General features: G+C 35.5%; 1 long non-coding RNA gene across 1 annotated transcript in view; it reads right to left on the bottom strand.

Annotated features, from left to right (window-relative positions):
* LOC143248392 (uncharacterized) overlaps positions 1-19991 on the bottom strand; it is a 75257-nt gene extending 55266 nt beyond the window's left edge. The window contains exon 1 of the long non-coding RNA XR_013026962.1: positions 19897-19991. This is a non-coding gene — a long non-coding RNA (uncharacterized LOC143248392). The remainder of the gene's footprint in view (positions 1-19896) is intronic.
* Between the last annotated feature and the right edge of the window lie 4846 nt (positions 19992-24837).

Genomic DNA, 24837 nt, shown 5'->3' with positions numbered 1-24837 from the left:
CAGGATGGCAAAGCGAGGAAAACCTATTACTGACGGCAACTTCAAAGAGTGTATGATGGAAGCAGCAAATGAGCTGTGTCCTGGAAAAGCCAATTTCTTTGAAAGTATCAGCCTTTTAGAAACTTCAGTTGTACAAAGAGCAGAAGAACTTAGAGAGAACATCGCATTACAGATAAGCCAAAAAGCTAGAAACTTCCTATGGTATTCTCTGGCACTGGATAATTCTACTGATCTCTCGAAGACGTCACAACTTCTCGTGTTCATTCGTGGAGTTAATTTGGACTTTCAGATCACGGAAGAGTTGGCATCAGTTTGCAGCATGCACGGAAGAACAACTGAAGAAGACATTTTCATGGAAGTGCATAAAACTTTGCAAGACTATAACCTTCAGTGGAATCAGCTTATAGGTGTAACAGTTGATGGAGGAAAAAACATGGCTGGAGTAAAGAAGGGTCTGGTGGGACTGATCAGCAAACAGTTGGAAGATCTTCAACTCCCAAGTGCTCTGTTCATACACTGCATCATACATCAGCTAGCACTCTGTGGGAAAGACTTAGATATTTCTTGCGTACTGAAACCAGTCATTTCTGCAGTGAACTTCATTCAGGGTCATACACTTGATCATCGCCAGTTCAAGGCGTTTCTTGAAGAAATTGATTCGGATTTCTGTGACATGCCTTATCACACGGCGGTGAGGTGGCTCAGCTGCGGTAAAGTCTTGTCTCGTTTTTATAAGCTGAGAAGAGAAATAGATATATTTCTTATCGAAAAATATAGAGCCGATCCACTTCTGTCGGATCCAACCTGGTTGTCAAAGTTGTCATTTTTGGTTGACATCACATCCCACATGGATGAATTGAACTTGAAACTTCAGGGGAAGAATAACTTTGTCTGTGATCTCTATAGAATCATTAAAGGATTTAGGAGAACGTTGTCTGTCATTGTTTGAAGCACATTTGGAATGAGGAACCCTCTCTCATTTTCAGTGTTTCAATGAGTTTCATGCTGGAATCACAGAAGATGTCAACCTGGAGTTTCAGTAAAAGATTATTGGTGATTTAAATAAGCATTTTTAGAGAGATTTTCGGATCTCGACAGAATCAAAAGTGACATTCTCCTTTTTCAGAATCCTTTTGAATGTGCCATTGATGACGTGCCAGTGGAACTTCAGCTGGAGGTAATCGATTTGCAAGAAAATGATTTGTTGAAAGCATAACACAGAGAGGGGCAACTTATTGAATTTTACAGCTGCATGCCTGAAGACGATTTTCCACAGCTGAAGCAGTTCGCATCTGGTATGGCATCAGTGTTCGGAACAACTTATGTCTCTGAACAAGCATTTTCAAAAATGAAGTATGTGAAGTCGGTACATCAATCAAGGTTGACTGGTGAACATTTGAAAGCAATTCTAATGATTGGATGCAGCAATTCAAAACTAAACATTGAAAATATTTTGAAAGCCAAACGCCAATTTCCTAAATCTCACTAACGTTTTTGAGGCTTAGTGAAATTCAGATATCTACTCACTATATGCGATGTGACAATTGTTTCTGCTAATGTCACCTTCTTTGATAACCTTTTGGTAAATAAAAATGTTGATTGTATTTCTGTTTGTTTTTTATTATGTGTGTGTATTGTATGCTACTCCCACATGGCTAATGTGGCATCCTGTACTTAGTGTTAAGTCTTTTACAGAGAGCTTTCGTTCTAGCTAATGAATATTGAACATAATGATCATCTGAACCGCGCTTTTCATTCCCCAAGTAATTTGACCCCCTGTGAAAAAATTTGGTGACCCCTGCTCTAGTGTATAATTTGACATTTTGAAAACTTTAAAACCAAACTAGGTTTACCAATTTGTACCTTGTTATCATAAAAAATGAGATTTCTTTATGAGTCGATATGTTTTATTACTTAAACATCAATTCCAAACGTTACTATAAATCTCTGTCAACGCCTGTCTTGTCCTTCCTAATGTAGTGAAGTTGTTAATGTCATTGTAGATATTAGAATTTCTCAGATTACGATATAAAAAAATGAAAACTAAACTGTAATGTAACCAATGATAATTAAATGTTATTTTAATACTAAATGGTACACCAAACTAGCAGGACGCGAATAATTCACTAATCGTTACACTAACACTACACAGTGTTGTCTGGTGTTAAACTGTTATTGTGTTTATAAAGTGGAAATTTAAATACGCATAGGATAGGTTTATTGAAAGAAATATATCAACAACGTGCATCATCAGATCGAACAAATCACGAGATAAATGTATTGAAACAAACACACTACATGGCCAAAGGTATGTGGACATCCCTTCTAATTAATGGGTTCGGCTATTTCAGCCACACCCATTGCTAACAGGTGCACATAATCAAGTATACGGCCATGTAATTTCCATAGGCAAACATTGACAGTGGAATGGATTGTACTGAAGAGCTCAGTGACTTTCAACGTGGCATTGTCGTAGGATGTCACCTTTCGAACAAGTCAGTTCGTCAAATTTCTACCTTGCTAGAGCTGCTCCAGTCAACTGTAAATGCTGTTATTGTGAAATCATAGCGTCTAGAAGCAACAACAGCTCCGCCACAAAACGGTAGGCCACACAAGCTCACAGAACGGAACCGCCGAGTAGTGAAGCGTGGAAATATCGTCTGCTTATAGATGTAACACTCACCACCGAGTTCCAAACCGTCTCTGGAAGCAACGTCATCACAAGAACTGTTCGTTTGGAACTTCATAAAATTGCTTTCTATGGCCGAGCAGCAGCACACAAGCCTAAGATCACCATATGTAATGCCAAGCGTCAGCTAAAGTGGTGTAAACACATCGCTATTGGACTATGGAGTCCTGGAAACGCATTCTCTGGAGTGATGAACCACGCTTCACTATCCAGTAGTCTGACGAACGAATATAGGTTTGGCGAATGCCAAGAGAAGGCTACCAACCTAAACGCATAATGCTAACTTTAAAGCTTTGTGGAAAAGGAATAATGGTCTGGGGCTGTTTTTCATGGTTTGGGCTAGACTCTTTAGTTCCAGTGAAGGGAAATCTGAATGCTACAGCATACAATGACATTCTAAAGAATTGTGTGCTTCCAACTTTGTGGCAACAGTTTGGGGAAAGCATTTTTTGTTTCAGCATCAAATGGCCCCGTGCACAAAGCGAGGTCCATAAAGACATGGTTTGCCGAGATTGATGTGGCATAACTTGATTAGCCTGCACGGAGCCCCGACCTCAACCCCATCGAACACCTTTGGGACGAATTGGAACATCGACTGCTAGCCAGGCCTTCTCGCCCGACATCAGTGCCCGACCTCACTAATGCTCTTGTGGTTGAATAGAAGCGAATTCCCGCAGCGATGTTCCAATATCTAGTGAAAAGCCTTCTCAGAAAAGTGAAGGCTGATATAACAACAAAGGTGGGACCAACTCCATATTAATGCCTATGGCTTTGGAACGAGATGATCAACAAGTAAATATAAGTGTGATGGTTGTGTGTCCACATACTTTTAGCCATGTAGTGTACGCAAACAACATACATTATTAAATCGTTCATATCACAAGAAGGATCTATTGAAACAAATATAAACAAGATACATCATTAGATCGAACAAATCACAAGCTAGATTTATTGAAACAAATATGTGAACAAAGTGCATGATTAGAGCGTCCAACGCAAGCTCGAAGGAACTCATTAACGCCAAAACTTTAAAATTTAACCTGCCAAAAAAGCAATTATTTAAGAATTTCATTAGATATAATTAATTGTAATTACAGTGCTTTGAATGTCTTTCAAAGTTATTGTGGATAATTTATTTCAGCTAATTTAAATACCATTGTCACATCTACTTTGTTCCAAATTCTCTTCTACAGTTAAACAGTTGCTAAATTTTCCTCCCTTTATAATATATAGAAGACCTTGAAGTCAAATAATTTTGAAAACAATTTCAGCACAAAGTAATTTATTTTCAATTTAAGTAACAGCTTCTACTAATTATTATAGTTATCGCTTTGCACGTTTTTGTTTCATTTAGCGACAGCTATGTTGAAGCTTATATTATTCCATTCTAATAACAATTACTAATTTGCAAAATAAAGTAAGACAAACCTTTACACAAATTATTCTCTAATTTATAAAGAACAAACTTCCAGTACACAACTACTAAATTATTTCTTAGTTTTCTTAACAATACCAAAGATTTTCATTTCATCAGACAGCAGTTTTAAGAGCATCATTTCACTAAGGTTGTATAAACATTATTAAAAGGATAGAAATTTCATCAAGAGGTTAAACTAGTCGTATTTTTCTCCTGAAACTCTAAGTTCTATAACTCACAAAATAAAATAAACTCTTTCAACACCAAAAATATGTAAAACGTTGCGTCTTCATCTCTACTAAAGCTGTTGATATTTCTTGTTTTGGATTATTTATTCTTCTGAATCTAAGAATAGCCATCGATAATTATCAGGTCCCCATCTCTCGTCTCGCATGATTTTAATATGCATTTAGGGTTTATCTATATCCTGATAATTCTAACTAATGTGTGCGTACGTAACTTAACTTCAGCAGAAAGAGAGGATTGGTTTGTTTTGAATTTCGCGCAAATCTACATGAAGGCTATCTGTGCTAGCCGTTCCTAATTTAGCAGTGTAAGACTAGAGGGAAGGCAGCTAGTCATCACCACCCACCGCCAACTCTTGGGCTACTCTTTTACCAACGAACAGTAGGATTGACCGTCACATTATAACGCCTCCACAGCTGAAAGATGTGAAGGGGATTCGAACCCGCGACACTCAGATTACGAGTCGAGTGCCTTATAATCATCTGGCCATGCCGGGCCAGAAAGAGATGAACATAAGTAAAATATATGAATGTGTTGAAAACACATGTGTGAAAACAAACAATTCACATGCAACACACTCTTTCTGTGTGCCCGTAACCTCATAACTTTACGTAAACATCATTAAACACTTTACCACGTATTTTTTTCATACTATATTAAGAAATTGGATTGATGATATAGTGCCTATCGTGTCCTAGTGGATAACGTGTAAATACAGTGAATCGTAGGTTTCACAATTTGATCTGTAGTCATTTCTGCAAAAACACGCTCTGCAACTTGTATTCGTAAATGTGTTTTAGAATTAAAGTCAAACCACACTTTTCAGTCGGGCAAACATAACCCACTAAATGGCAGTGGATGCTCAAAACTAGGTACCTTCCCTATAATATATTAGTTTAAAATTATGGGCAAGTATGCGCAGATAGCATACTTTGCCTGAAAATCGGAAACAACCAATAAAACCGATCACGTTTTAACTGTTAAATGTAAAACTGCAACTGAATATATATTTGTTCTTCATCATAAAATAAGGTTTTCAAACATAGGCTTTTCATTGTTGTTTTAACTGTCTAAAATAATATTTCTAGCACCTGGTTGTTCAACTTGAATATAAACTTTAATTCTTCCTGTAGCTTTCAGAAGTTAGTCTTTCTACCTCTCCTTTGCCCCCCAGTGGCTTGGCAGTTTGTCTGAGAACGCTAGAAACTGATTCTCGATACCCGTGGTGGGCAGAGCACAGATAGCCCATTCTGTAGCTCTGTGCCTAATTACAAACAACAATTTCTTTATTACTTCCTGGCCCGGCATGGCCAGGTGGATTAAGGCGCTCGACTCGTAATCTGAGAGTCGCGGGTTTGAATCCCCGTCGCACCTAACGTGTTCGCCCTTTCAGCCGTGGGGGCGTATTAATGTGATGGTCAATTCCACTATTCGTTGGTAAGAGAGTAACCTAAGAGTTGGCGGTAGGTGGTGATGACTAGTTGTCTTTCTCTAGTTTTACAATGCTAAATTAGAGACGGCTGGCGCAGATAGCCCTTGTATAGCTTTGCGCAAAATTCAAAAACAAACAAACAAACGATTACTTCTTTGTGAATTACTAAATGAAATGTTTCTTATTATAGAATTATGTTGGTTCCTCCAATAGCATGTAATACCATAAATACATTATTCACGGAAACCAATATTTATGCGGTGTTTTATTTCCCAACATTATTTCAGGTCTATACACAGTTTGAAATGATTTGGAAAGCTTACGTCGTCCTTATTTGTCAGATATTGGTTTGCAGTGTGTCTAAAGTTCAGAAATCACTTCATAGACGTAAAACATCACTTAATGATTAGATACACCGTGCATAAAAATTCAGAAATAACTTCATAAAATTACTACATTGCTTAACAATTATTAGAAACTCTCCAGCTGAATTACAGAAATATTTTTTTTACAACTACTACAGTGCTACACAGTAAACCCCAGATATAATTATCATTTTATTAACATTCTATCAGACTCAAAGCTTGTAAAATTTAGTCTTCAATAATTCAAATAAAAATAGCTGAAAATCTACGAGAACTGATTTCCAGTTTAAGTAAAGAATTTAGTCTTTGAAAGAAATGCAAGAAGATTCGAACCAATGTAATCTTTTCTTATTTAAACTTTTGAGGTTGTGGCTCAAACATAAGATTGTCTATAGTTCTGATTACTTGTTAGTAATAATAAATATAATAAAAGCTTCGATTTGACTGGATTAAATATAATTATAAGTTCGTATAGAGTAAACTCAAGGGCAGCGAATATTTCGAAATAGTAAACGTAAACGAAAAGGTGAAAATATATTTATTTTACATATGGCAAAAGCTCGGATATAAGAAAGATACCTGCACGTAATGAAAGGATAGAAACGGTAAACGAAAATACCATAAAGGTATAGATGTAGTAGATTTTAACACAAAAAATAAGAAACAGTAGATTTCGATAAAGGCGTATGAAGTTGGATAAACAAAACATATCAAATAAAGATGGAATATAGTAGACATAAATACAGCAAAACCATGGATATCACAAACTCAGATCAGTAAAAGTTGGGTACGGTGATATTATGGATTCAGTAGACTTAACTGCACTACAGGTTTAAATACAGTGGAATTAGCTACTCCAAACATTTTGATAAATGAAGTACGTTTTCAAATAGTAGACGTAAAAGGAAGTTTAATATTCTAGGACGTAACACTAAGATTCCAAAACAGACAGACAAATACCGAGTTCTATGGACAGCAAAAACTGCAAAAAACTGATATTTCTCCATGACAAATAACACTATCCAAAGCGAGTCAAAAGGAACAGTAATAAGATAACTAAAAAGAATAAATCGAAATTGTTCCATACAGAATACAATTAAAACAGCACAGAAAGACTTTAAAATACTATTATTACGAAACTGACACTCGAATGTCACATCGATAAAATTTTCAAACACAAAAATAAAAAAAACTTTACAACAGTAACAGAACCCCCAAAAGGAAAAAAAAAAACGTACGCGAAAACGCCCACAGCAAACATTCCTTTCATAAACAACAAAATTACAACCAAGATTCGTAAAGCCATCAAACAACATAACGTAAAGATCACGTAAAACATTGAAATAATTATTAATTTGATTTTCATTTTCACCAACAAAATGTGTCAAAAAGTTACGCCAGAGAAAATGGAATAGGACGAATGTGTCACATAAAAAAGGTGGTCTGTGAAATCACTTGTAATGTATGTGGAGCCGCTTATATAGGAGAAATTAAACTACAAAATATTTGCACACGCCCATTTCAGAACACACCAATGCATTATATATGTATGACCAGCACAAAACCGCCCCAATAAACACGAAACCCCAAACAAAGGAAATCAGAGACCGTTGTAAAGGTTCTACCATACAAAAGAAAACACTATAAGGAGAGAAAATATATGGAAGTTATATTTAACTAAAAAAAATTAAAAATGAGCAGAAACAATGAACGTTACACGTAACTAAACCGTTACTCAAAACACACACGTACACATCATATCAGTGCATTTAACATTATTAATTTTAGTTTAACACTTAAGTATATTGGCAAACCAAATGGTCTTACAACTTACTTTTAACACTACTAATAAATTTTATATCCTTTCATCTTTTTATTTTAACAGCTTATATTTTCCATCTATTTGTTTTGTACCTAATCATAAAACATATTGTGGTTCTCTTCATTTTTTATATTCTATATTTTTATATTTCATATCTAACCTCTATAAAAGACAGTGTGCGTCACATTACATCACGAGTGATTTCTCTAAAGAGGGAAAACCATAAAAGCTAAAATGCATTTATCCTGATAGAATAGTTTGATTAATGTCTTCCCGTTATGGTTTTAGTTACACAGTGCAAGGGAGTCGTGAGGGAAATTCCGTGAATCCTTATAAGTGTAGTGAATGTTGGTATAATAAGAATAAACTGAAAACGTCGTGTGTAATCACCTAGCCTAGTGCCAAGTACTTACCATTTATCATATAAGAAAAATATGGACTCAATTTTAAACTAATCGTTTTTGAATTAAGTTATTTTTTGTTATTAAATATTATTAATATTAGGTTATACTTAAAAGCCATTGTTGAAACGTTACCATAGCACACTGGCTTTTCTATGTATAATTTTACCAATAATTATTCTGTGAATACGCCACGACTTCACTTAATGAATGATTTTAATTTCAATTGACTCACAAAATAATTTACTGATGACTGACTGTCCCGCATCCCCCGCTGGTACAGCAGTAAGTCTACGGAGTTATGACGCTAAAATCAGTGGTTCGATTCCCCTCTGTGAGCACAGCAGATGGCCCGATGTAGCTTTGCTTTAAGATAACACATACACACATACACACACACACACTGCCTCGACAACATTTTTCTACCTCTTTGTTAGAAAAGTTGAATTTTGCGATATTAATTTATTTAAGTTAGCCACGAAATGTGAGATTATGTTATACTAAGGAGTGGGGGTGGTAGTACTTGCCCTGTCCTTTATCACGGGATATACTCTACTAAGTAATATATGTCATACGTCAGTATAGCTATATAGCTGGTACCATAACTACACTACAATATTAGAACAATAGTGAGAAAAATACTAATATTTTAGACATTGGTAAAAGCACGTTACTGCATACTCGTGAAATAAAACATCACGAGCAATTTTTTTTTAATTTAACGAATATTATAAGGTGAAACAGTTTAATGTATTGGCCCCAAAGAAGCTGAAAAAGTGAAACATCAGTTAATATGTAAATTATCTTTATATATATATATATATATGGAATTTAAAGGTAGTCTTTATAACTATCATCCAAATATGTTAATCACTATTGTATGTACTGCAAATTTTAAAACTTAGATGTAGTAGACTTGTACATAATAAAAATTTAAATATAGTAAACATTTGAATTCGGTATACTAAAGCATGGTAAAAATACAGTGGACTTAGGAACAGGAAAATATCAAAAACCAGCTGGAGTGTCCGTCCCCTGGATAAAAATCAATTGAATTTTGGATTAATGAAAGGTTATCTTAAGACATGGAAAGCTGCTTCCCTTATACGCAATTGCAAAAACGCCCCTGAAGACTGTAAAACACAATGTGAAACTGCAATTTTGCACGTGTCTCTGCAAGAAGCCAAGAAACATTCATGCTGAACTTGGTACAGATTCATCTACTAGAGACGACGTAGTGCTAGAAAAAGAAAAAACGTCCATCTAAACCGCAGAACTAAAATACTTACCCTGGACTTGATGAAGCTCCAGTTTTGGTAAAGATCAATCCACACCCTGTGAAGTAGTTACATGGACCGACATCACATACTTAAAACCTATTTTTGTTCTTTAATAGTTGCATATTTTCAAGGATGCGTGTCAGACAAAACACGAACGATTTCCTTGGTATTACGAAAAAATTGTATAAAAAAATCTCGCATGGCCTGGTGTTTAACCTCGTATTTCTAATACAAAAAAAAACTATGATTTATAGAAATAAAGATGTGGCATAGTTTTTCTATAAGCATTTACCTTTTCATAGAAATACGCACGTAGTATAGTGTCGTTATTTATATACACTAACCGATTACCCGTGGAGCCATTGCATTAGATATGCGTGTGACGTATTTATGACATCATATCTGCACTCTGAGAATGGAGAAAAATAAAGTTCTCCTCCACGGAAAACGGAGGCAAAACGGGAAAATAATGACCCCTGTGGCAAATCTAAATGTACACAGAATAAAAATTTCGCGAAGTTGCAGGTTCCACATCGCGTCATAAAAAGTTTTTTTCTTGTATCATATAAGCAAGAGTTCTATTGTAGCATGATGTGCACGTGTGTTTTTGTGGATGGTAGATGGGTAGGTATGGAAGAGTTTGTTTGCACATGTACATTTTTGTAATATCTTTCCTAAAATGGTATATTTCGTCTTTTAAGTAATCTATGTGATTGATTATTTATTTAGGAAACGTAAGATTTGCGTAAATCTTATCGTTGGTGTGTTTCTACATAATAGTTCGGGTTAAGGCATACAATGAAGGTGAAGTGTGGTCAAAATGGGTTATACAATGAAGGTAGAAGGTAAAGTGTGAGAAAGGATAAAAGTATCGGTATCACGTTGGAAATTTCTGTTTGACGTTGCATCGATAGAAGTCAGAAAATACGTAAACACAAAAGACAACCAAACAAGATGAGAGATGATATGGAAGTGACAACAATAATAGAGGTTATTCAGTTAAAAGTGTGTGTGAAAAGATAGAAATAAAATCGTTGTAAAGCTAGAAATCAAACAAAAAAACTCGTTTATTGTTGTTAGTGTTGCCCTTGTTGTTTCGGTGGATTTTTAGCCAGAGTAAACGATTGTACGTTTGAAAACTTTAACGGACTATAATGACTGTTTAATGAAAATCAGACAACGTTTTGAGACCTCAGCCGAAACGTTCATCCTCCTTTCATTCAACGGGCAGATATATGTTATTGAAGTTTTTTTTTTCTCAAATTTCCAATATCACTGCTCATAAGCTGAAAAAATCTTATCTGAATATTTGAAATGTAAACAAAATAAAGGTTAAGATTTGAGTAATTCAACGTTGATAGCCGTTATATCTTACAGTTGTTCTTTATATCCAAATACCAGTATGGAATATAAGGCCAGTTGAACTACCACTAATGTATCACATGACATATAAAGACACCTGGTGACTCTTTGCAGTATTATGAAAGCGAAAATGATTTGTACTAAGAAAAAGTATCAAAATAATTCTTGGATGAGTGTCCAAAAGTGTCATAAAGTTGTCTTTTTTATATATAACGGCAAAGTAAAGCTTTATAAAATATCTTTAATATCTAAAGTGTCTTTCTCAGTTTTATACAATTTGTGAATAGAGATGGTTGTGTGTGAGCAGTTCTCAATGTTCTTATTTGGCCCGTAATTCAAGGGTCGCCGTGGGTGCGTTATAATGTGACGGTTAATCCCACTATTATTTAGTAAGAGAGTAGCTCAAGAGTTGACGGTGAGTGATAACGACTAGCTGCCTTCCCTCTAGTCTTACACGGCTAAGTTAGGGACGGCTAGCACAGATAGCCCTCATGTAGCTTTGCGTGAAATTAAAAAAAAGTTCCTGTTCGACTTGCTTTGCGAGTTAAAATTTTCTGGACACACTGGTTTGTGAAAGAAATGTATAAATATTTGTTTAAGTATTTCAGCGGTTTGCAGAATAGTACAGGTAACCTCGAGAATCTATAGGTTTGTAGTTGACTAAAGTGTTGGTTACATAGCCTTGGGTCCGGTGCGGTCTCATGGCTAGGATGCTCGTCTCGCAATCTGCCGGTTACGGATTTGAATCCTCCTCGCTGAACCCGCTCACCTTTTCAGCCCTAAAGGCGTTATAATGTTACGGTCAATCCAACTGTTCTTGGCAAAAGAGTTCCCAAAGATTTGTATGTGGATAGTGTTGACTATCTGGCCTCTCTCTAGTCTATTGCTACGAGTAGCGCAGGTAACCCTCGAGTAGCTTTGCACGGAATTCAGAATTAACCATCTTCTACACTTTAGACAGACATGAATGTCTTTTAATTCCACAAAAATACTTGCCGTCTAAATTGCTGAGTTCAACCATATTATTTATAATGTACGGTAGAAACACGTATACTGAATATTTTCTGTTCTATTCTTAGTATTCGATACTAAATTATCTGACTTTATATTTCAGATATTAACTTTACAATTTTTGAAAGATTAGAGTAATAGTCGCACACCATCTACTTCACGTACACTTGTGCGACACCTCGTGGCTCTAAACGTTGGTTTTATTTTATCTTTGGTTTCAATTTAAGTCTTGCGAGTTACCCTTTAAATACGTTGTTTAGATTTTGTTTTATCACGTGATTTGCTTGATTTACTATTCTTTTCTTTTTTTTTTTGGTCTATTTCCTCTTGTCCTCGTGCTAGTTCCTTAGTCTCCGTGAGAACCCTTATCACCTGCTGATACACTATCTTGATCTGTCACGGCTCATCCGTAGTGTTCCATCAATCATAGGGCACCTTCTACATAAAACTACTAGACGTTTTGATAGTCAGGTTCTGACGAAGATCATTTGAATATATTTGTATCTCGTGTGCAAATAATTTAGCCATCATTTAGCCATATCTTTCATCTACAACATGTTGCAATGAATAATCTGTCCTGTACTGTGAAAGTTTAACAACTTGATACACTTTTGTGTATAACCATATATAGATATATGCACACCAACCCACACAGCTATTGATGCTTATATTTCAACAGCACAATCATTTATTTCCCTAGGGAAATGATACACATCTGTATCTTCAAAAGATTAACCAACATTCACGTCGAGTATTTACTTTGTGTGTTTAAAATGTATCAAAGTTCTATATTTTCATATCGGTGAGACCATATGTTTGCCTAGCTATTTAGCTATATTATAATAGTTATATTGACATATCTGTTTGCTCGAATAGGACTCTGTCTATTTACGTATCTTGTTTCCTTGTGTCCACCAAACTGCTGAAGTTTATTGATATATTTATCTGTCTCTTCAATGTCTTACAAATATCTCAGATGCTTGCTTGTATCTATTTATGCTTTCTTCCATTTCTTTGCCTTTAACTAATCGTAGCCCAGTATATTCTTCTGCCCTCCTGGAATTTTGTATTCCCTTAGACCTACCAATGTAAATCTGTTCTACTAAACATAAACACATTATGTATCTATTTATCTCATTTACTGCATTGGACTTGCAAAATTGAAACGAAACTGCTGTTACAGCCCTGAATTATGTTCTACCTCTTCTCTGAAAAATTTGTTTCCAAAGCGTTTCCAACTTCTGAGCAAACAACTGTCCTTCAAGGCAACTGTGTCTACCATTTTATGAAGATAGAGAAAGTGTTGTCATCCGTTATACTTAATCTAAAATCCACTTCACCAGTAAACGATAGCACAAAGAGAGATCTCTAGGATGTATGATATCAATAAACATTAACAGCATGTTTACAAATATCTATTTATAAACTATGGGCTAAAAACATTTAATTCTGCCTCAGAGTAGATACCCTATATTTGTGTAAAGCCAGATTCTATTTATGTTTTCTAACAATTTGTAAAAAACGTATTGTGATTGGTCAGTTTCCAATCATTAGTAAAACATACAGATCTTTGCTTGCCTGAGATCCTATCAGGATTTCTGAGAAACCTGGAATGTTTAAACTCTCAGTCTGCTTAACTTTCTTGAAAATGACATTTGGTTGCGTGTAACACTATTACATACAACATTGACAAAATGATCAATCACTTGCTTTCAGATCGCCCCCCCCCCAGTGGCACAGCGGTATGTCGGCTAAGAACCGGGTTTCGATACCCTCGTACGCAGAGCACAAGTAGCTTTTGTGTAGCTTTTGCTTACTAATAAACACAAACAAAAGCCTTATCAACGTACAATGAACAGCAAACGTGATTGGAATAAATTATTTGCAGTAATTCTGTTCTACCACACATGCATAATGATTCAATATCCGATTAATGATTATGCTTTTACTATTTTGTTGAGTGCACGTGCGTCACTCTTTAGCTAACACCTTCATTACAAAACTGCAAGTGTTTTTTTCTGTTCATCATAAAACCAACTTCTGCTTTCGTTATAAACCGACTCCTCGCGCTTACAGAATAACATCAGGTACACTTACACTTCGGTTTCAAGTGACAGCTGTACCAGAAAGGTAAACTGTCAATAGTAGCTAATAACGTTTAGAAACCAAGAGTTCTTCAACTGAACAGAACGTTTTCTCCACTCTATCTTGAGAAAATAAATAATATACTTATCTATTGCCCAGCAAACCAGCATGACATGATCGTTATAATCTATAAATGTTTTACACAATAAAAATGTTGTGTCCAATCACTACTGACATAACGTATTATATTCAAACATTGTGGTCAGAAATGGTGCCGAATCCTATCGGTTTTAAATAAAAATAAAATAAACTATATAAGGAAGTACTGTTCTATTAAGGCTATGATACCAACTTTTCATGGTGAAATTTAATTTCTTAGACGAAAACATAGGAAAAACAGTAAAATATGAAAGCCTCCATGAATGTCTTTTCAAATGTTGCATTGTCAAAGACCTCTTGACAATTTCAAAGCGTGGGCACACGTTTAATTTTTTTTTTACCCAAAGTTCCCTTTTTTTTTTGGACCATTATAATTTTTTTTCACTTTTTCTAAAAGTGCGTTGATACGACATGAAAATGAAATGTCATGTTTTAAATAGAATTTTTTAATTAAGTTCAGTCAGAATGTTTAAAACGCAACGTTCGTTTGAAAAAAATAAATGCTCATGAAAGCATCCTGGTTCAGGTACGAACAGTTCAAAAGTATACATATACAATTTTCATTAATAAAAGTAAATGTAGGTGATACGTTAACTTAAAGTAATAATCTTTTATTCGGATAAAACAGTTGCCTTTATGGATTTTTTTTAAACGTGACCTACTTTCAATGCATCACAAACTGAATTTTAAAAAAACAATCGCAATACACGTTACACATTATCAGATCAAATTTGTAATAATTAATTTAAATGTAAGAAAGTACATGCCCACGAAAGTTGGCTTACTCTCACAATATTTAAAGTATTTACAACTATAGATGTCATTCAAGCATAATAGGGCCCGATATGGCCAGGTGGTTAAGGCACTCTACTCATAATCCGAGGGTCACGGGTTCGAACCCCCGTTACATCAAAATATGCTCACCATTTCAGCCGTGGGGGCGTTATAATGTTACGATTAATTCCATTGTTCGTTGGTAAAGGAGTAGCCCAAGAGATGACGGTGAATGGTGATGACTAGCTAATCCTGCGCTGCTAAATTAGGAACGGCTAGCGCACACAGCCCTCGTGTAGCTTCGCGCGAAATTCAAAACCAAACTAAGTGCAATAATATTATTATCAAATTGAAGATTATCAAAACTAAATAAGGCTATCAGTATACGATATTTTATGTATATAATTAGCAGTAAAATCGCACATAGTTTTTCCAAATATAACACTTACCGTGTCAAATACTGTATCAATACGCAAAAATAAACAAAAATTAGTTTATTAAATATATATATATATATATATATATATATATATATATATATAACATAATAGCCTGCATAAAATATTGTTTTATTGGATTATTTTTTGTCGTTCAACTAAAAACATACTTTTGAATTAAACAAGATGAAGTCATGATTGCTTTAATTAGAAAACTGCTACAAAATAACATAATTTTACCTCATATTTAAGTTTAACCTAATTCTCGGCACCAGTGTCTTCAAACAAATCTGTTTTCTTACTGTGAATGCTTTTAGCCTGTACGTGCTGATACAAATACCTACTATATACAAATTAAGTTGCGCGTACCTCTACAACGTTATGTATTTTTATGGCAAGATTATAAAGTTTCTACAGTCATGTATACATACTCTCAGCTTATAATGTTTGTTTGTTTTTTAAAACGAGAAGTGTTCACAGTGAAAGACACTTTTAAGTTTTCGAATATTTTCTACATTTTCTCCGTTTCAAAGTTAACGAATATTTGTTTTACACCATTTGTCTTAAAACTTACAGTTTTACACTTATAACACAAGCTGTTTCAGACATTGGCAGATATCAATGTCATGCATCTAGAAATTCGATAATTCAGGTGTTTCTTGTTAGGCTCAAAGTTTCTCATTCGATTACACTATGTAACAAAATATTTACTTTTTCTTGTTCTTGGACAGAAAGTGTTATTTCTCAATTGCTTATGCCTAAAGTAAATGGAAAAGACCTATTTTTCTCTTAAAACTTTGCTTTTGTGAGCTGGGAGCGTATAACGAAAACATGATGGGAGACTTTATTTGGAGGCTTATACGTGAAAGTGATTTACATTACAGTCGCAAATCTCGAAAAACAACTCACTTCTAAACAGTTTTGTATAACTTTAGTATACATACATGCAAGTCTTGATTCATATGTTGTTTTATTCAGACCTTATGTAAAAGAAAATGTGCAAATTTGACCGTTTTTAAACAGAAAATAGGTTAATTTCTAAATTTCATTATCCAGGTCACAAAAGCAAAGTTTGAAAGAAATCGTGACCATTTTCTGTACTTTTACAACATGAGCAATTAAAAAAATAACACATACTATTCAGGAACAAAATTTGTGTAACATAGTGTTATTCGTACTCTCCCACAGCATGTATCTAATCCCTATATTTAGTTTTATACATTATTAGGCCTGACACTGAGGAACAAATTGAGGAAACTAATAAGGTTTTCGAAATCACAAATGTTTCTGACAATAATCGCGTTTTTGTTTTGTTTAGTACAATATTAATTAAACTCGCTGTCCTACTAGTGGCTTCGCCTTTAATTTTATATTTATTACTTCTCAGTGGTTGGCCTGGCATGACCAGGTTACTAGGGCTATAGTATTTGTGCTATACAAATGATAACCTTTATTCCAAAAATTAGTTACTACGTATACGATAACTTTATTCCATTGTCAAGAGTTAGTATCCAAGGGACATAATTTATTCTTTCGTTTATAGGGTTTAGCCAACTGGGCCGGCATGGCCAGGTGGGTTAAAGCGTGCGATTCCCAATCTGAGGGTCGCGGGTTCGCATCCTCTTCGCACCAAACATGCTTGCCCTTTCAGTCGTGGGGACGTTATAACGTAATGGTCAATCCCACTATTCGTTGGTAAAAAAGTAGCCAAAGAGTTGACGGTGGGTGGTGATGACTAGCTGCCTTCCCTCTAGTCTTACGCTGCTAAATTAGGGACGGCTGGTGCAGACAGTCCACCAGTAGCTTTGCGCAAAATTCAAAAAACAAACAAACAAACTGCTGCTCAATTACACACAACGTTAAAATATAATGTTTTCGACACCACTCTTGAGTCTGTAGGTACTGGAGCATTTTCGAAAAAAACAAAACGTGAATATTTATGGATTGTAAGTATTCCAAAACCTTAGTTTTTGTTACATCCGAACTATTTATCTAAAATTATATTTAACTGAGTTCTCATATTTAAAGAAACAACAACACAGATAACTAGGACTAGTAGATAGAAGTCAATAATTTTTATATGGACACTAGTCGTGACCCGCAAAACTTTGAGAAGTTTTTATGCCTCTGTGATGAATGTTTCATATTCTATCATTTCCATGCACGCTATTTAAGCTACGCTTTCTTGCAGGCATTAGTTATTACGTCGATAAACTAAGATTATTTGAAAAGTGTTTATGCGGTCGACAAACAAACTCACGAAGACGTAACTTTTTCTAATTAACTTACACATCAGGTAAACAATAAAGTATATTAGTATATTCCTGTTTGAATAAGAAAAAGTGTTCAGTTTATATTTAATACCTAAAAACAATTAAAAGTGGGTCAATGTTTCGATTTTAATATTTATAGGTGTTTATATACCTGTTACATATTTTACATTTATTATTATACTGAGCAACGATTTTGTTTTAGTTTTGTTTTGAATTTCGCACATAGCTACACAAGGGCTATCTGCGCTAGTCGTCCCTATCTTAGTAGCGCAAGACAAGAGAGAAGGCAGCTAGTCATCACCACCCACCGCCAACTCTTGAGCTACGTTTTTACTAAAAAACAGTGGGATTGAACATAACATTATAACGCTCCTACGGCTGAAAGAGCGAGAATGTTTGATGTGATGGGGATTTGAACCCGCGACCCTCAGATTACGAGTCGAACGCCTCAACCAACCCGGCCATGCAGAGCCTATAAAGCAACGATGTGTTGCGTTTGGAACATATATCGTTCTTACACTTGTCTTCAGTGAATCATAAAGAAATCCTTTGCTTACAATTCACGTGCCACTTCTTCCAAAGCACGTGACTTGTATCACACGACAGACAGTCTACTTTCTGGTTGCAGTGAACTCAACAAAACTGTGGTAACACGAACAAAGGTTTCCTTCCATTAAAGTTATAAGCAGTTAGATTATCAAAATCGATTAAAAAGCTATTTTAGTATGTCGGTTAATGTGAAAAACATTAAGCAATTGACAAAGTAGATTTTTACGCTCTGGAAGGCATGTGTTCTTTTACAAAAGGAGATAACACGTGATCCTTACTTTAGGAAGCAGAATTCGATCAAATCGCGGGTTTTTATTTTAACTCTTTTGTTTTATGACCTGCATTTTATGCAGTGTATGCAACACGGTTTCCAGAAATTCTGGGAATAAGTTTCATTTTACTCTTGGTTGCAAATATTTTAGTTTTGCAATAATTATTGCGAACGAGTCCTCATTAAATTAGCCCAGCATGGCCAGGTGGTTAGAGCGTTCGACTCGCAATCTCAGGATCGCGTGTTCGAATCCCCGTTCCACTAAACATGCTCGCCCTTTCAGGCGTAGGGGCGTCATAATGTTTCAGTCAATTCCATTATCTGTTGCTAATGGAGTAGCCCAAGAGTTGGCGATGGTTGGTGATGACTAGCTGCCTTCCCTCTAGTCTTACACTACTAAATGTGTAGCTTTGTGCGAAATTCAAGAACAAACAAAGAAAGTCACTGAGTTTTTTATTGTTTTGAAGTAAAACTCGATATTGCGCAGTTTCTTCACGGTGATTGAATTCCAAATTCTAATGTTACAAGTCTTTAAGATAACCCAGAACCACCAAAACACACCAATGGAGTACTTTATGTTATGTCACCAATCACATTTCAATGCTATTGGAACTAAATCTTTTCCTCCAATAATATCTTATCATTGTCTAATTTGTAAATCTAGATTTACTTAGGGTAAAGATGTTTTTAATGTATGTGTTTCCTTATAGCAAAGCCACATCGGGCTCTCTGCTGAGTCCGCGGACGGGAATCGAGCCCCTGATTTTAGCGTTGTAAATCTGAAGACTTACCTCTGTACTATGGGGGACGTGTTTTTAATATTGCTTGTATTATTTTTATAATTTTGGTCATTTTTAGTTAGAATTAGAAGAAACAGGATCAAACGTATAGTCAAGTCCTCTTTGTTTAAATCTCTGATATTTGTATTCAAGTTGAAATGACTCATAGATCCCAAGTTACGCTAATATATGTGTAGGAATTCTACTTCAATATATTTTAGACGCCACTTACAATGTTCCTGTTCTGTGACTTGCACCTACGAATGCGTTGAATCTGCTATTCTGTATACATTATATTAATTCCGCTACTTGTTTTCAGAGGTTATTGTTTTTTCATGACACATAGTGGCATAAAATATTTATATTTTAATCGCATTAATTTTAGTAAATTATTTTTATTTTCTAAAATGAAACAAAAAACAACAAGTTAAAGCAGTTAAAAATATTTACATGTTTAATGTTATTAAGCCTGTTTAAACTGACTGAAGTCTCTTAATGCTTTATTTACCTACTAGAAAATTCACAGCATAAGAATTTAACTTACCTCAAACTAATCAACTGCCTGTTGTGGAGACACACGAGTAGAGGACGACGTTTCGAAAAGCTTCCGCCTTTCGTCTTCAGATCAGTGCGTATCCAAACGCAAACGAACTTAGCAGTGGTTTAGTTCAGAGAGAAAGGAGTCTGAAGAATTATCTCCCAAATAGGGGTGGTCAGGAACGTTGTGGTTCCTCTTCGTACCCTCTCGTGAAAGATTATTTAACTTTACGTGGGAGTTTCTATTGAAATGTTTTGATGATACAACTTAGTTTATACCTGAAACAAATTTGAGGGATTTTAATGTAATCACAGTCATATGAACAGCAAGACTCTGACTTCACTAATCTCTTCTTGTTATTGGTTAGAGATTAATGAGATATTCACACCAACAGCTATTGGCTGCATTTAGTTCTATAGAGGTAGAAATACAAGTACCTGTAGGTGATAATATTTTAGGCTAAAGTTCCAGCGGGTTATAATTGCTATAGAACCTTAAAATATTCTTTCCCCTCTCCCGTAGAACAGCGGAATGTCTGCGGACTTAAAACGATAGAAAGCAGCCTTCGATATTCGTGGTGAGCAGAAGAAAAATAGCTTATTGTGTAGCTTTGTGTTTAACTCCAAACAAAGAAACAAACCTTAAAATATGAACACATGTTAAATAGCAGTTTAAGTTTTGAAACAATGGACTGATAGGTTACACCATTTTAAACGCACTATAAGATGGTGTATATCTCCAGCCAATAAATACTGTGTACACTGCCCTGCGGTAACTACAGAATTTTATCTGTAGTCTTTCATAATGAAGCTACCATCTATATTAATGGTCAAGTAATCATAATGTCTACATGCCATAATGCTGTTTGTTACCCAGTCAGCTGATGAGTACACCATAAAATCGATGTAGTACCGTGCACGCTGGATTACGTTTCCATTGTCCGAGAAGAAGAAACTGAATGAAAGAAGGGTGACCCACGTACCAATCATTCCCTGGGATGTCTGAACCATGAAAGCTCTTGACTGATCTGACTGTCACAACCACTTAGCAAATTTAAAGTGAATTCTAAACGCGGCTGTTGATCGTAAAGTTGTGATTTCGTAAACCTCACTAGATGCAAAATACACGCCAGACTAGGACAATCATAACAAAATGATATAACTCTTAAAACAACGTATTAAATTGTTTGTTTGTATAATTAATCTCTTATAGATCCACGGTTGATTTCAAAACGTTTGTTTAATTTTCGATACAAATTTATTTCAGACTTTTGAATGGTTTAGGATGAGTCAGAAACAAAGGTAGTTCATAGTAAGTAAAATCATAGGCGAAAAATAATTTGTTTAGAAATAGCTATAAACGACTCGTTTAAGAAAATTTAGTATTGAATAATACTGAAAGACTCGTTCGTACAGTTATTCAGTTTTTAATATAAGACATGACGAGTTTCAAATGACCCTTTCGTGTGGCTAACGATTCAAATGCAAAATAAATCACTTTACAACATAAACCAGGTAGTCTGAGAAAGCATTTCAAACCAACTGTCCTTGTTACGGTGTTAACATTGAAACAAAGAAATAATGAAGTCAATCTGATTTACGTGAAAATATTTTTGAAACCTATTCAGGTCTTATATCTCACAAAAGATGCTCTTAAGCTGGTTTGCTTGAATTTCTTGGTCATGCTGGGTCTATTGAGCTTGTGATTTTGCTTATGTTTTTATGTTCTTGTTAAGTGTAAACCTTCGGAATGGGTTATATGTGCTGCACTTAATATAAGTATAAAAATACATACTTTTATTCTTATAAGCTACCGATAGTCTACGACTGTGAAATATAAGTGTAAGTATAAACATATATAATAGTAACGTCGTGTGTGTGTACATGAGAAAAAATTATTTTTTTAATAAAATTCATTACACTTTGTAATCCAAAAACCATGACAGATATTGACTATGATAATAGCACCCAAGATCGTTGGAGATATTCCATGTATGAAACAAAATCCAAAACAAATGGATGAGAAACCAGTTAGCAGTTATGGAGAGTTAATTAATGGTACAGTTTGTTTGCATATCACACAAAGCTACTCGAGAGCTATCTGCGGTGGGACGTTATAAAAATGATGGGTGAGAGTTATCTGCGGTGGGGCATTATAAAAATGATGGCTGAGAGCTACCTGCGGTGGGGCATTATAAAAATGATGGGTGAGAATTATCTGCGGTGGGGCATTATAAAAATGATGGATGAGAGCTACCTGCGGTGGGGCATTATAAAAATGATGGGTGAGAGTTATCTGCGGTGGGGCATTATAAAAATGATGTCTGAGAGCTACCTGCGGTGGGGCATTATAAAAATGATGGGTGAGAATTATCTGCGGTGGGGCATTATAAAAATGATGGATGAGAGCTACCTGCGGTGGGGCATTATAAAAATGATGGGTGAGAATTATCTGCGGTGGGGCATTATAAAAATGATGGGTGAGAGTTATCTGCGGTGGGGCATTATAAAAATGATGGCTGAGAGCTACCTGCGGTGGGGCATTATAAAAATGATGGGTGAGAGTTATCTGCGGTGGGGCATTATAAAAATGATGTCTGAGAGCTACCTGCGGTGGGGCATTATAAAAATGATGGGTGAGAATTATCTGCGGTGGGGCATTATAAAATGATGGATGAGAGCTACCTGCGGTGGGGCATTATAAAAATGATGGGTGAGAATTATCTGCGGTGGGGCATTATAAAAATGATGGGTGAGAATTATCTGCGGTGGGGCATTATAAAAATGATGGGTGAGAGCTATCTGCGGTGTTACCTATTAACCTTTCACGAAAGGGGACGAAGAGGAACCACAACGTTCCTGAACACCCCAGTTGGAGAGAGAATTCTTACGATTTCTCTCTCTCTAAACTAAACCCCTGCCACGTTAGTTTGCGTTTGCATTTATCTGCGGTGGGGCATTATAAGCACGATGGGTGAGAAAGAGGGGAATAAGAGAAGTGAGCCAGGCCGGAGCCCGAATTCCGAAAAGCCGATGAGATATTAAAATAAAACGACCTGATTCAATATTGCCTTGGCTGTGATCTAAAGATCCAATGCCTGAGATTTAGATGTTGGGGGAAACGGGAGTGTCCCGAGAAAACCCACTTTCACAGGACAGGCGCTGAAAATTTTACCTGTCTTGTGTCCAGATCTGAAAGAAAATGCACGTAAATATAAACATGTATTCACTTATCCGTGATTATGTATTTTGTTAAGTGAATGTTGAAGTTGAAATATATTATACGGTAAAATATATTTTGTAGGTGCACAAGTGTGTGTGTGTGTCGGTGTTGTCAATCTTTTATCGTGTCCTGGTGGATAGTGAAGAGCGTGTTATGATTGGTTGGATTATTACTGTTTCTGATTGGAGGAGAGATTTCCTGTAGATTCAACCAATGGCAGCCACAGGTTACTCACCTCTTATCTAAAATTTCTGTTTAGTGAAGATTTAATAGTGTTAATATAAAATGATTTGTTGATTTTTCTTATCTTTCAGAATTTGTTTGTGTTTATTATTATAGTTTTCTCTCAGTTTATTTTGTGTCCAGTTGACGAGGCGTGTTCTGCAATGGCTGAATTTTGTGTTTGCATGAATCCTATACTTTCTTTATGTTCTTTTATTCTAGTCTCGAGTTTTCTTCCCCTTTTTCCAACGATCCACTAGGACACTATAAAAGACCGACAACACCTACACACACACACTCACCTGAAGACAAAAGACGGAAGACTTTCGAAACGTCATTCTCTACACTTGTGTCTCCACAACAGGCAGTTGCCGTCCAAGTTACAAAGGTTCATCATGAATACTCTGCCTAAACAATCTATCAAAGAATAATAAATAGATTATCGTTCCTATGTATACCACAGGACTATGATCCCTGATTTAAGTATTGTAGGTTAGTATACATAACGTTGACACATCGAAGGACTAGTAACAAAGTTTGTTTCTTGTTAAGCACAAAGCAACACAATGATCTATCTGTGCTGTTGTCCACCACAGGTATCGGAACCCGGTTTTTAGCGTCATAAGTTTTCATACTTGCAAGTCATCCAATGAGGGGGCCCAGTGAAAAAAAGAAGAAAAAAAGATTATTTATGACGCAGAACAATTGAAGAACTTTTCCCAAGATAAAAAAAAACATAGTAACGTGATACGGTTTCACCCAACACTAGTACTCACGTATTTTTGCTCCATTTTCAAACATAATGTTCTATTTATGCACAGCGCAAATTCTCCCCACTTCCTGCCAATAGTATTTCAGTGATAATTTAAAACATATAATTGCTATTACTAAATGCAGCATTTGTATAAAATTGCATTTGTTAAAAGTTATATGAAGCTATGTTCCACCATCTTAGGATACGTTTTTCATATTCTTAAAGATGAAAGTACTCCAATCGCAAAATTACATTTTTTTTTCAGCATGATAAATTTATGTGCCTAATTTTTGTTCTATTAACTGAAAATAACATTTGTAATAAACAAGGGCTCATTTTAAAACCTTTTTGCTTTTTCCCAACATTCATCTTAATTTGGGTACGGCATGGCTAAGTTAATTAGGGCTCTTGACTAGCAGTCTGAAAGTCGAGGGTTCCAATCCCTGTTCCACTAAACGTGCCCGCCCTTTCAGCCATGGAGGTGTTATAAAGTAACGGTCAATTCCACTATTCGTTTGTAAAAGATTAGCCTAAATGTTGGTGGTAAGTGGTGATGACTAGCTGCTTTCACTCTGATCTGTCTGTTTGTTTGTTTGTTTGTTTTGTTTTGGAATTTCGCACAAAGCTACTCGAGGGCTATCTGTGCTAGCCGTCCCTAATTTAGCAGTGTAAGACTAGAGGGAAGGCAGCTAGTCATCACCACCCACCGCCAACTCTTAGGCTACTCTTTTACCAACGAATAGTGGGAT

The sequence above is a fragment of the Tachypleus tridentatus genome, chromosome 4 (genome assembly GCF_004210375.1).
Source record: "Tachypleus tridentatus isolate NWPU-2018 chromosome 4, ASM421037v1, whole genome shotgun sequence".
NCBI lineage: Eukaryota > Metazoa > Arthropoda > Merostomata > Xiphosura > Limulidae > Tachypleus > Tachypleus tridentatus.
The sequence above is the reverse complement of the archived record's forward strand: the minus strand, read 5'-3'. Positions and strand labels throughout refer to the sequence as shown.